The 12261-nt window shown below is 37.2% G+C and overlaps 1 protein-coding gene across 38 annotated transcripts in view; it reads left to right on the forward strand.

Moving 5' to 3' along the window:
• Positions 1-12261, forward strand: part of ADGRL2 (adhesion G protein-coupled receptor L2) — a 470630-nt gene that overhangs the window by 316744 nt on the left and 141625 nt on the right. The window contains exon 5 of one of the 38 annotated variants that reach the window (XM_065554094.1): positions 8671-8810. The exons of the other annotated variants lie outside the window; for them this stretch is intronic. The gene's annotated coding sequence lies outside the window, so the exon portion shown is untranslated. The remainder of the gene's footprint in view (positions 1-8670; positions 8811-12261) is intronic. 38 annotated transcript variants of the gene reach the window in all.

Consider the following 12261-nt stretch of genomic DNA (forward strand, 5'->3'; position numbering starts at 1 on the left):
ATTTATTTTAAAAGATACATTTAAATACTAGGTACTATACACACCTAGTTCCTGAAACATGGAGAATGCATGTAGCATTCTTAGCCCCCTCTGAATCCTCTGAAGGCAATGGGAATTGAAGGCTCTGAGCACATTTCAAAAGATGTTCAACATCCTTGCACAATTGAGACCCCCCCCAGGGCCTAATTCTGCAAACAGTTGTACACATGAATAAATTCACATATGTATATGTGTAAGTGTTAGCGGGATTGGGCCCGTAGTAGTTAAAACACACAAACCCTTGTTCACAGCATATCTTGAATTGATAGGAGAGCTTCACTAATAGAGAAATCAACTTTTTGTTAACTGGTTTAATTTTTGTTTTGTCCATTTCTTCCAGGGTAGTGCTTGCTGTAGCATCATGTGTCAGTAAGCAGGAATGTAAATTGAATTTCTCTAGCTTGGAGAATTAAATCACAGTAACTCTGTGTGAAACACTACATTTATTAGGCAACTTCTTGGTTTAACGAAATATCCACAAACATAACGAGTACAATTTTGCGCCACTTCTGTTAAGCAACCAATTTTTGTTAGTCCCTTGTGTGCTCAATTCTGATAGGTTTTACTGAATCCATACTGCATAATGGAGTCTTAGTAAGTAAAAGTCAGATATTTGAATGTTAGCACTGTTTGGCACTAGTGATAAATAACAGCAGCTCTTGGAAAAATGAGGATAGATTTCAGGATAAGTCATCCAACAAAGTGTATTTTATGATTCCATTAGTAAAAATGTTTTTGTTAAATAATGAATGCAGATTATTTAAAGGCAAAGATTTATGTAAAAAGGAATGGTAGGGTGCCTATAAAAACCAAAACAGATGTATTGAGTTCTGCTTTCAATATTTGTTGTGAACAAATGAAGAAATACTTTCATGGTGTTTATTTAGTGATGTTTCTATTTTGTTTCCTGAAACAGACATAGGGCCAGCACAGCTTTTAAAAAGTAAATTGATCTAAATAGTGAAATCAAATTTCTTTTTAAAGAAAAATGCCAAGTAAACTTTTCAAGTGCAGTTTTAGATTAAGGAGGCTATCAGACTAGCTGGCAAAAAAAACCAACCAACCAACCAAATAAAAAAGCATCAGATTATTTAGCATGTGGGCAGTGCATGTCCTTTCATTCATTCCCTCTATGGTGGGACTTGAGGTTCATGTTTTGTGAAAGAAAATAGCTATTTCAAAAATGTAGGAGAAATGACATGGGAATAGAGAAATCTGATAGCCTTGACAGTCTCAGTTTGTGAAGTGCCATTTTAAATATTGCACTAATACTTGTTTAGAGGACTTACTAAGAAATCTTAATTTTAGCCACTAAATTATTTATTTTAATTCATACACATTCTCAAATTTGTTATAATTTTAACAAAAAAAAAAAAAATGGAAATCTAAATTACTGTATGCTAGGTATTAGCTACTCTTTTAAAGAGCTGTGTTCCTGCTGTCATTTGCTAAAACTTTGAATTCCTCTTGTGAAAGAGGCTCTCCTCACAAGGAGAGAAGGACTTTGAAAATTTGTCAAAAAATGTACAAACACAATTTACTCCTGCTAAGGGCAGATGTTACCTTTCCAGAGTCTTCTAAACTATTGCTTCAATTTACCACTTTTCATTGTGATAACCTTGTTCAGTCTCAATGGGAATAGCTACATGACCAACCACTAGGATGAGACTGAATTGACTCAGCTACCTTGGCTTAGCCTACTGACACAGTTGACTCTGAGTCTTTCTTCTCCCTCCGCCCCCCATATTTGGATATGTTTTAGATTAGTTAAAGACTATAGGGTGCCTTTTCTACAAGGTACATGTGGATTGGCCACACATCTCCTATATAAAATTTATTGGGACTCTCAGTGCTATGTTATGGAGCACAGAGAATGTAATATATCATTTTAATTTTTACTACCTTTAATGGTTTTAAAACCAAATCACTGTATACATTTATTTTAATGATTGCATTCCTGTTTTGTACTAAAATGGAAGTATACCGTTGTATCTGAGAAACAGGGCATTTTATTTAGCTTTATCAGTACACACTTCAGTCCTCCTTAGTTGTGTGTGTATTATACTTGTGGAACATAGTACAAAATGGAGAGGTTCGTAACCCATAGGATGGGGAAGCATAAAACATCTGAATTAGTGTATATACCATGCACTGAAAGTTCTCTTCTTACTACTGTCATATTTGTCCACATCAGAATCAGACAATAATGAAGGTTCTCATAAAGTATAATAAATCTAAATTTAGCATGCAAAACCCTAATCATGCATTTAATTTTACACCCACAAATAGTTCAGGTGAAGTCTATGGAGTACTCATATGAGTAAAGTTGCATGCACCAATCTTTGTAGGATCACATCCATATATTGAACGGAATATTTATACTAATAGTTCGGTTAAAACCTATCTTACTGACTTTGTGCCAATAAACATACTTACACAGCAGTAATACAAATATATTGTTGAATGTAAGATTCACATAAAACACTAATTTTCATGTCCAGTTCTGTATTTGTGATTTAGTTCCAGGATGTGTTCCACAAGGAACAAGAAAGCAATCCATTCAGAATAAAAAGGGACTTTGCTTTATGTCTGTGCATGTTCTCTTTGTAAGTGTGCTTGATGGTCTATATGACCTTTCTGTATGCTGGTATACAATTGCTTATGCCGATATGACAAGTTTCCCAGACAACAGAGGCACTTAAAAGTTGACTTTGGTGTTTTTGAAGTGTGATATAGTAACACAATATTTACTTTTTAACATAAATATGATATCTTCAGTTCTTTCTATGGGGTAATTATATAAAGGGAAAGATCCTTAATAAGCAATATACTTTGCTCTAAATTCTACTGTATCCCTAGCAATGCATTTATTTTTGTAAAATCAGCTTGCAAAGTTTTGTTTCTAACTCACTCTAAAATTAATAAAAATTCACATCATTAAAGCTAGAGCCATTTTCAGTTTTATATGCTATCTTCTGTAGCATTAGTTTATTCACTGATAAATCTTATCAAGTTTGACAGATTTATTGTAATGTACAGGTATGACTGGATTGATGTTTTGAAAGTTATACCTAAAAATATTGGATTTTCTCCTGATTTGCCATCCTTGTTTTTAACAATGTAAAATTTCCCCACATTTAGCACACCAGTAAATTTTGTGTCATCTTAAATCCATGGAAATATTATGACAAACTGAAACAGAGCAATACTTGCTGACATATAGGAACTAAACAAAGCCCCATGATTCAAGATATCTCAAATTTTCTGTCTACCAAAAAGAAATTTGAACTAACTAGTCCACAAACTTTCAAAACCCAATTGTGCTAAAGCTTTTTGTGTTTCCGTTATCTCTATCTTCTAGCTTTCTTTTGAAGTGTAAAGAAATAGAGCTGTATAAATGTTTGCTCAGTTGGTGGATGCCTCTTTCAATAAATGGAGACAATTCATCCATGTCCAAGTGACATTAAGACAGTCCTTTTAAGGGGAGTGAGGGAAAATGTGTTCATTTCCAATGACACTAAATCAGTTCAGGTGGTTTGGAATTTTTCATCCTTTTTCTTTTCTTACCTTATACTAATAAGGTAATTCACTGGTATTTCAGTGCTGTGCATTAGTGATGTTTGTCCCCCCCCCAAAATCTTTCCCCCTCCCCAGAAATGTGTGAGTGGGAGAGGGGTTGGAAAGCAAACTAAACTTCTGTATTGGTTGCCTAAGCAACTCATACATGGGAGAAACCCAGAGAGTTCACATAACTTCAATTCCTGCTTATAGTGCTAGGCTAACGAGAGCTAACTTTTCCCCCCAGCCACATAAATTAGGAGTTAGACCAGTGTAATTGATGATCTATACTAGCAGAGACTATAAGTAGTCCATGACGCCGTTTTGAGAGGTTTTTCCTATTAAACTTGAATTCAGTAAGTTCATTTAAAGCTGTCATTCTCAGCAGATTCTGCAAATACGTTGTATTTTTAGGTGGGAAAAGAAGTGAGAAATATTTTCTCTTTAAATTGTAGCTGGAAGATTTTTGTCCTGTTTCATATCACCTCTTGATTGTAAACATCTCTGTCTAATTGGCCTTTTATCCACTGATCCTGTCTGACTACTTGGCATGCAACCTGACCTTCCTTCCCTAATGTTTCACATTATTATCTCCCATATTCTCCCCATTGAGCTGTCCCAGTTCTTTTCTCTAGCTCAAGGCTGATAGGTTGCCTCTGATATTTTTGTCTACTTCTTCAAACAAGTTTCTGTTGTGAAAGGGTGTTGCTTGTAAAATGAATTTTAATAATGTACAGATTATAAAATGTATCTTCAGCATCGCAATTCTGTTTGGAAAAATGTGGTTTTGTGGCCATTTAGAATTGATTAGGTATTTCAGTGGTTTCAAGATAAATTTGCTCTTAGTAAACAAAAAAGAACAGTTTGGCGCTTACACTTTTATATTGTTTAATTTGCAACAGATGAAGTTGGTGTGCATGAAGAATGAAGCCTGGAAAGTACTAGAAGGCAAACTAGTGGTTCATGATGTGGATTATTACTCATTAGTATGGATGGAATCACAATATATCATTTTATAGATTACCAGCTAAAAGAAAATGTTATTAATACAACATGTTATACAGTGTTGTTTCAAGTGCTACTCAATAACCATCAACTTTGAATTTTCTCTATATGTTTATAGATTGTTTTGCAATGTACTTTTTAAAAAAAGAAGAAGAAAACTTCTTACACGGAACTGTAAATGTTCCAGCACTCAAACTACCTGAAGTATGTGCAGTGTAAATACAGGGTATGAAAACCTTGAATACCTGCATATAATAAACTGCCTTAAAAGATTTTATAGAAATAATGTTTTACTAAAAGCAGAGTGCCCATAGAGGAAGATTATTCAAGAAATAGATTGAGTTGCCAAATGTATTTATTGACTAACTACATTAATATATTAATTAGCTTTGAGTTTCACTTGATTAAATCAATGGAGTTGTAACATATTCTGGCAACAGTTGCGCTTACAGTATGAGACATATTTAATCTGTAACATGCATTATTATCTAGCTTTTGCATGATATGTTTTTGAACAACATTTTCATATCGCCATTTATTTAAGACAAGAAACTTGTTTAATCCTTTGCTTTTAGAGTTTAGACAAAGAGACGTGCTCTGAATATTAGCTTTCAAAAACTCTTTCTTTTGTTGCATTGATGACATTCATAGCAGAATCAATTATACTAGCCTTATTTACCATGAAAGTGTATCTGAGAGCTATCATTCCATTCCTCAGCAGTATTGTTAATTGGCTGATAGCTGATAGCAAATGTACAGTGACAGTAGTGGGGAAAACATTTAGTGAGAAAAGACTTGATCAAGTTGTACTGAAGTGGCAGGTTCTGGCCAAATTTAGGCTCTTGATCCCACTTCCACTTGGAGTAAAATATTAAATGGTGAAGAAAGAACAAAATGCATTTAAGAGCATTCAGAGATGTTAAGGAACAATAAAACTCTGTAACCATGTAAATGACAGCAGCTGACTATTTGAATTAACTTTGTGTTTAGCTTAATTTGGGGTCCTAATTATTCTTAACTTACGTGAGTAGATTTCAATTATAGTATACTGCAGGGATTTGTAGCTAAGGCAACTGAAGGAATCATTTCACATAAAGTACTTTTGTTCAACTGATTAGGCAGGTTAAAATGGAACGATAGAAAATTGAAACCTTGTCTGATAAGGCCCAACGGATTGTTTCCGGTTGCACCATGAAAAAATTGTGCTAGTACAGTTCATTCCCTCTCCACCCCATCACAAGATTTGCATCAATAGAGAAGATGTATTGTATAATATGTTTAGAACCCGATAAAGTATTTTTATTTCAAAAGATTACAGGCTTAGTGCCAGAGTAAACCTGATTGCAACCAACTGATTATAGCTACTACTAAAAAAAGGTGTGTCGCTATAATTAAGGAATATATTCATATTTCCATGAACCCTTAGATTAAGTCTTTGTAAGGGCAGTTTTTTTCCCCCCAGAAGCTTATGTTGAGTATTTTAGAACATTACTCATCTGAGCTTTTAAATTGTAAGAAGTTGACACTGCTGCACATGTGGAATAACTACTTCCTCAACAAAGAGTTTTAGTACATACTGTAATAAAAAGTACCCAAAATAGATGTACTTCTGATAGAGACACTGTAAAGGTGGCATGCCTCAGAGTTTAAACATCTTATAAAGTCAGTATTCCTAAATGTCCGCCAGATACTTGAAAAAAATAACATGCTGTGACGTACCAGGATACAATCCAGACTAATGAGTATCTGTGTAACCCCTGCCCTCTAACCTGGAGTGCCCTTTATAATGCTTTACTGCTGTAGCCTCCAGCCTGGACCGCTCACAAACAGCCTCAAGCATTAAGTTACTCGCAGGTAGGTAGGTAGGTGTGTGTGTGTGTTATAACCAGCCAGCCACACCGTGGCTTTTACCAGCCTAAGTTATACTGCATGGTGACCCCCTAACACTCTGTCTTAGATTCCCTCCCCCCGAAATGTATGTCCTGTACTGCCAGCCCTCTCCTGGACAATACAAGTTTATATCAAGTCAGTTACTTTAGTAGAAATAATATGCACACAACTTGTCACCCCAAATGGACAGACACTCCCCTGACACTTCAATTTAATCACACTCGATTAAAGCAATAGAACAAGGTTTTTAATTATAAAGAGAGAGATTTTAAGTGAGTACAAGTGATGAGGCATAAAAGTCAGAAATGGTTACAAGAAAAATAAAGATAAAATGCAATTGGTGCCTAATTTAACAAGCTATGTTTCATTCAAAGCAAAGTTTTCTCACCACATTCTTTCAGCAGTCTTACTGACCAAACTTCTTAGGTCAGAACCCCTTCTCCCAGAATCTGATGAATGCTTCCTTTATTACTTCAGGTGTCATTAATGTGATGGGTGTGTGTGTGTGTGGGTTTCGTGGGGTATTTGTCCCTCCTTTTTATAGTTCCCCTCTTGAAAAACATTTCCAGCTGAGTACAAAAAGTCGATATGCAAGGATGTTCCCTGCTGCTTTTCCTCACCTGTTTGAGCTTCCTTTGCTTCCCTTCCCTATTGATGACGCTTTCCTGCTTAAATGCAAATTAAGCTGAGCCCACATTCTTTTGTTTAGGACAGACCTGTTTGCCAACTTCTGCTTGGGTAGGCCTGTGGTTTGGAACACATGTTAATAACATCATACTGGGAAATCTCTTAAACTTCACATGCAATGTTGCCAAACACATTTTACTAGGATAGTAATGACCAGCAAATTACAAGTTTTCAAATGATACTCCGCAATGCATACTTAATACAAAGATTATTACAATAGGGCAGGGATCGGCAACCTTTGTCCCGCGACCCACCAGGGTAAGCACCCTGGCGGGCCGGGCCGGTTTGTTTACCTGCTGCATCTGCAGGTTCGTCTGATTGCGGCTCCCACTGGCCACGGTTCGCTGCTCCAGGCCATTGGGGGCTGCGGGAAGCGGCAGCCAGCACATCCCTCGGCCCGCGCTGCTTCCCACAGCCCCATTGTCCTGTAGTGGTGAACGGTGACCAGTGGAATCCGTGATCGGCCGAACTTGCATACGCAGCAGGTAAACAAACCGGCCTGGCCTGCCAGGGTGCTTAAGCTGGCAGGCCGTGCGCCAAAGGTTGCCGATCCCTGCAATAGGGTGTACAGCACAGGGATACATTCTGTCACACATGCCTCCAAAATGAAGTCTGCATCATGGTTTAAGTCCCTGCTTCTAAAGTGAGAAAACTAAACTTGCTGTTTGTGTTTTGTTCCCCCTGCATAACTATCATGTTGTCTGCCCTCCTCTGCCTTCTGGCTCAGTAATTCTGAACAGCCAGGGTAGTGAAAGTTACAAAGGTTCTTACCCTGCTGACTCAGAAAAGCAGAGTGGAGGAACAGCACAACATCTATGTCTGCAAACCAAAACATAGGTCTAATTCAGGTCTGCCAGCTTTGACCATGCCCCTAGAGTACACACTTAGAGCATATGTATACTGGCTTCATAGAAGCCACTTTGTTATTATGTGTGAATGTTGTCTTAGGCATTAAGCACAAAAATGGTTTAATTCTGCTGCGGTCAGAGTGCAGCTCTGATTTCATAGCGCATCAATGTGCTTTTTCAATGCATTTAAAAAAAAAGACTGTATTAAAACACATTTTAAAATGAAGTTCTTAAACTAGGTAAAACCTAATGACCTTTAAGTAAGGAAATTAATAAATAAGTTTAAATGCCACTGAGAAACACAGTGGTTTCCAGAAGTGGCTGACAAAAATGGGCATTTTTGCCCATACGTCTGACATATTTCTCAGCTGTTGTTAGTTCTCAGCTGATAGTATAGCATTAGTGGTGTATGTGGCCCCTATTAGTGAACTAGGAGAGCTCTCTGGAACTCGTGGAGATGTGCAGTGCCTCCCTCATGCCATTTTTTCATTTTCTAAAATCTTTATAGGATAGAATAATGGTTTCTACCACTGGGAAAGCCTAGAGAGAATGGAAGTCTTTGTACAGGGCCACCCTAAAATAAGTGAATCTTAATGAAATGTTACAAAGTTTAATTTTTATAAACTTTTGCTCATACCTGCAGGTGTTTGTGGACGTTGGGGAACACGTCTTTTTGGAACTCTGTAGCTGGTATATTCCTTCTATTAAAGGCTGTGGCTTCCCTTATATGCCTGTACAGGAAAGATGGGGGCATGGGCTACCCTCATCACATGACTTAGCATGGTAGGTTGAGCAGTCTCTGCAAGACTGCTGCTCTCGCGCTTGTGCAAGTGGGTGGAGAGGTATGTGAGGGAGCCTTGACTCCACTGGCACATACAGGAGGAATATTTTTTACTAAATGAAGGGCTGGCTCAGATTATTTCCAAAGGAGAAAAACCAGGGATCAAATTTGTGACTGTGTTACAATCCAGTCCCTGTTCTGCTCTTGGGGAAACTAAGCGCCATCACTTAACCAGAGCTAGTAAAAATTCCATAATGCAGACCTAAGTAAGTTTTCCTTGTAATACTCAGATTATAACACATATAGGGAATCATATCCAATCTTGCCTACAGCAATTTAAAGGTGACCTGCAAAAGAGGGGAGGGTGAAGAGGAAATAGTTTTTTGCCCTGTTTTCATTAATGATGTATAAAGAAATCCTGAACATTAGTTTGGTTCTTCATCAGAGAAAGGTTCTCCTTGGTTTTTACCTTAGGTATTCAGAGCCTGTCTAGACTGCAAGACTGATGAGTTGGTGAACTAGAGAAAAGATAACTTCATAATTTATGTTCTTATGTTCATAAGAGTCAAGAGTAGAGGCAGAGTAATTGAGGGAGAAGGGATTTTTAGTTAGACTTCATAAAACTTTGGGTTTTTATATGCCGTTTGTTAATACTTAGATAACTTCTCAGATGTTTTAGAAAGGATGTCTTTGTGAAAGATTCATTACCTCCATCCTTTCAGCAATGTGTGAGGGGTGGTAAAATAGAGGTCCTCAAGCACTCTTCCAACACCAGAGAAGAACAGAGTTGATCTTTCTAAGGTAAAAAGTAAATAGGAAAAATAAAAATAAATTTTTCATACATCAGGAGCAAAGAGGGGGAAAAAGCCCACACAACCAAACAAGGGAACAAGCGCCAGCTTCAAAAAATCATTTGCAGTTCACCTTCAGCATTTGTATAAGGTAGTAGGCAAAGACTGCATGTATTCTATTGGATAAAGTATTTGCCTATGTATTGCATTGTTAATAAGTTCAAATCTTGTCAAACTGGTACCTTTATTAAAATTTGTAGTATTCCACTCTCAACTTGGTCCTCTGCTAGGGGTCTGGAATCCATACATGAGAACTTTAGTGTGGAGAACTAAGTTTACTCTAATGGTCTTGCTTAATGTGACTATTTAAACACTTAGTTCTATTTTATTGTAGCTATTTTATCATATCTTTATTGATTCCATCATTTCTAAATGTGAAGAAGATATTTTAGAGGCCAATTTGATCCCTCTTTGTGGGAGGAGGGGACAACGTTTAGGCATATTCTTGGAGGAGGGGAGAAGAAGGGGGGAGGTGGAAATAGAGAAGTATTTTCTCTGTGATGTCATCCATATTCTTTTTCTGACTCTGCAAAAGTACCTCCTGAGGAGTTCCTCAGGAATCTTGGTTTTCTGGTGCAAATGGAATAGGCTTCTGAGTGCCTCTCCATAGCATCACTACCCAGTCACCCTTTGGGACTGCAAACCAAGTGATTGTTGTCATGAATTTAGGTCCCATTAATTTGTGCTCAGAAAACCTTCTAGAAGGGAATCACAGGGAAGTGGCCAGTGGGGAAGCCCCTAGCAGCAGAGCCAGAGGATGCCAGGGAGAGAGAGAGCCATTTAGATGGCTGTGGCTTCTAGTGATGTATGGACTAGAGATGTGTGGACTCCCCTACTCTCCTCCGGCCCCCCCAAACTTTCTGCCCACTCCATAGGTGCTGTGGGAACTCTGCTTACCTGCCCTGTCTCACTATGGAACGATAATGAAGAAACTTGTAGCATTTCCAGTCCTCTGCTCAAAAAATCCTTTGGAACAAGCACACTTCATGTTCACGTCTCACTCACCTCAGGTTCACAACAATGCAATTCCATAGATTTCAGTGGAGTTGCTTCTAATGTACTAGCATCGGAAGAGAATCAGGCCTTCTCAATTTATCCGAATTAACAAGCTGGTCCTTTAAACAGATCTTTGGGCCTAAGTTTACAGACAAACCTTTCAGGGCTCCACAATGTAATTCCAATAGGAACCAAAAATTATACCAGATTGTATCAGTAGTCCCTGTAATCCAGAATTTTGTCTTCAGCAGTGGCCAGAGTTAGATGCTAAGGTATAAAAAAGGTGACCTGCCAATAGTGGAAGTTCCTTCCTAATCTTATCAGTTAGTAATTGGTTTACATGTTTAAACATGAGGGTTTATAGTTCTGCTTTAAAATATAACACTATATACAGTTATATTCCATATGACATGACTATAACTGAGTGGTGGTCTTATTCAACTAAATGTCTAATCCTTTTTTATTTCCTGCTAAATTCTTGGACTTGATATTATGGCACTGAGTTCCACAGTTTGTGCAGTGTGTAAAAAATGTATTTACTGTAATCAGTTTTACATGTTGCCTTTCAATTTCATTCAGTGTCTCCTTGTTCTTGTGTAATAAGAGAAAGGAAGTAGGAGTATGCTATTTATGCCTTCTCTCTACAATCATTTTATATACCTCTCTTCCGTCCTTTTACTCTCTTCTCCTCTCTAAACCAAACTGTCCCAATCTTTTCCTTCTGACTTCACATGGGCATTTCATGAAGGCTAATGCTTTTCATTGTCCATCTCTGGACCCCTTAGGTTTCTGCTATAAACTTTTAGATAGTGTGACCAGGATGGAACACAGTTTTCCAAGTTTGGGTAACCATCAGTTTATATAATAATGTTTATAGTATTTACATTTTCAAAATGTTTATCCCATTCTTTATCTTAATATTTTGTTTGTTTTATTGCCATTGTATTGGAGTAGAGGTTTTCATTGAATCATGTTAGGTCCTTTTCCTGAGTAATTAGAGTTAGTTTAGAACACAACAATGCTTATAAATAGTTTAAAATTATTCCTTCTAATGTGAATTACCTTGCATTTAACAACATTTAATTTTGTTTACCATCGTGATACCCATTAACCTTTCTCTGTGAGATCCCTGAGAAGTTTCTTAGTCTTCTGTAGTCTTGACAAACCTAAATAACTTTGTATTATCAGCAGACTCTGTCATGTCATTGTTGTCACCACCATTTCCAGATGATGAAGAAATGTATGGAACACTACCAATCCAAATATGGAATCTTGTATCTTTCTCCACCCTGCCCTCTTATCCTTATCTACCCAACACCATCTGTGATGAGGAAATTATTCATTTTCTCTGCATTGTCTTCACTCTCCTTAACTGCTCCCTTAGCTCCCTGATGTCCAGCAGATCCATCAGTTCTTTCACAGGCTTCCTACTTTTGTTATACTTAAATAATTTCATGTTATGAGATCATTGGAAAATGTTTTGGAAAAATATCTACACATTTGAGGTGTGCACAGAACATTGTGGCATGTTTTCTTGTTACATGAGTGAGAGTACAATAATATTTTACTTTAAACAGCTATTATGAATGGCTATTTCTAACTGCTG

This window comes from Chrysemys picta, chromosome 8 (genome assembly GCF_011386835.1).
Source record: "Chrysemys picta bellii isolate R12L10 chromosome 8, ASM1138683v2, whole genome shotgun sequence".
NCBI classification, from domain to species: domain Eukaryota; kingdom Metazoa; phylum Chordata; order Testudines; family Emydidae; genus Chrysemys; species Chrysemys picta.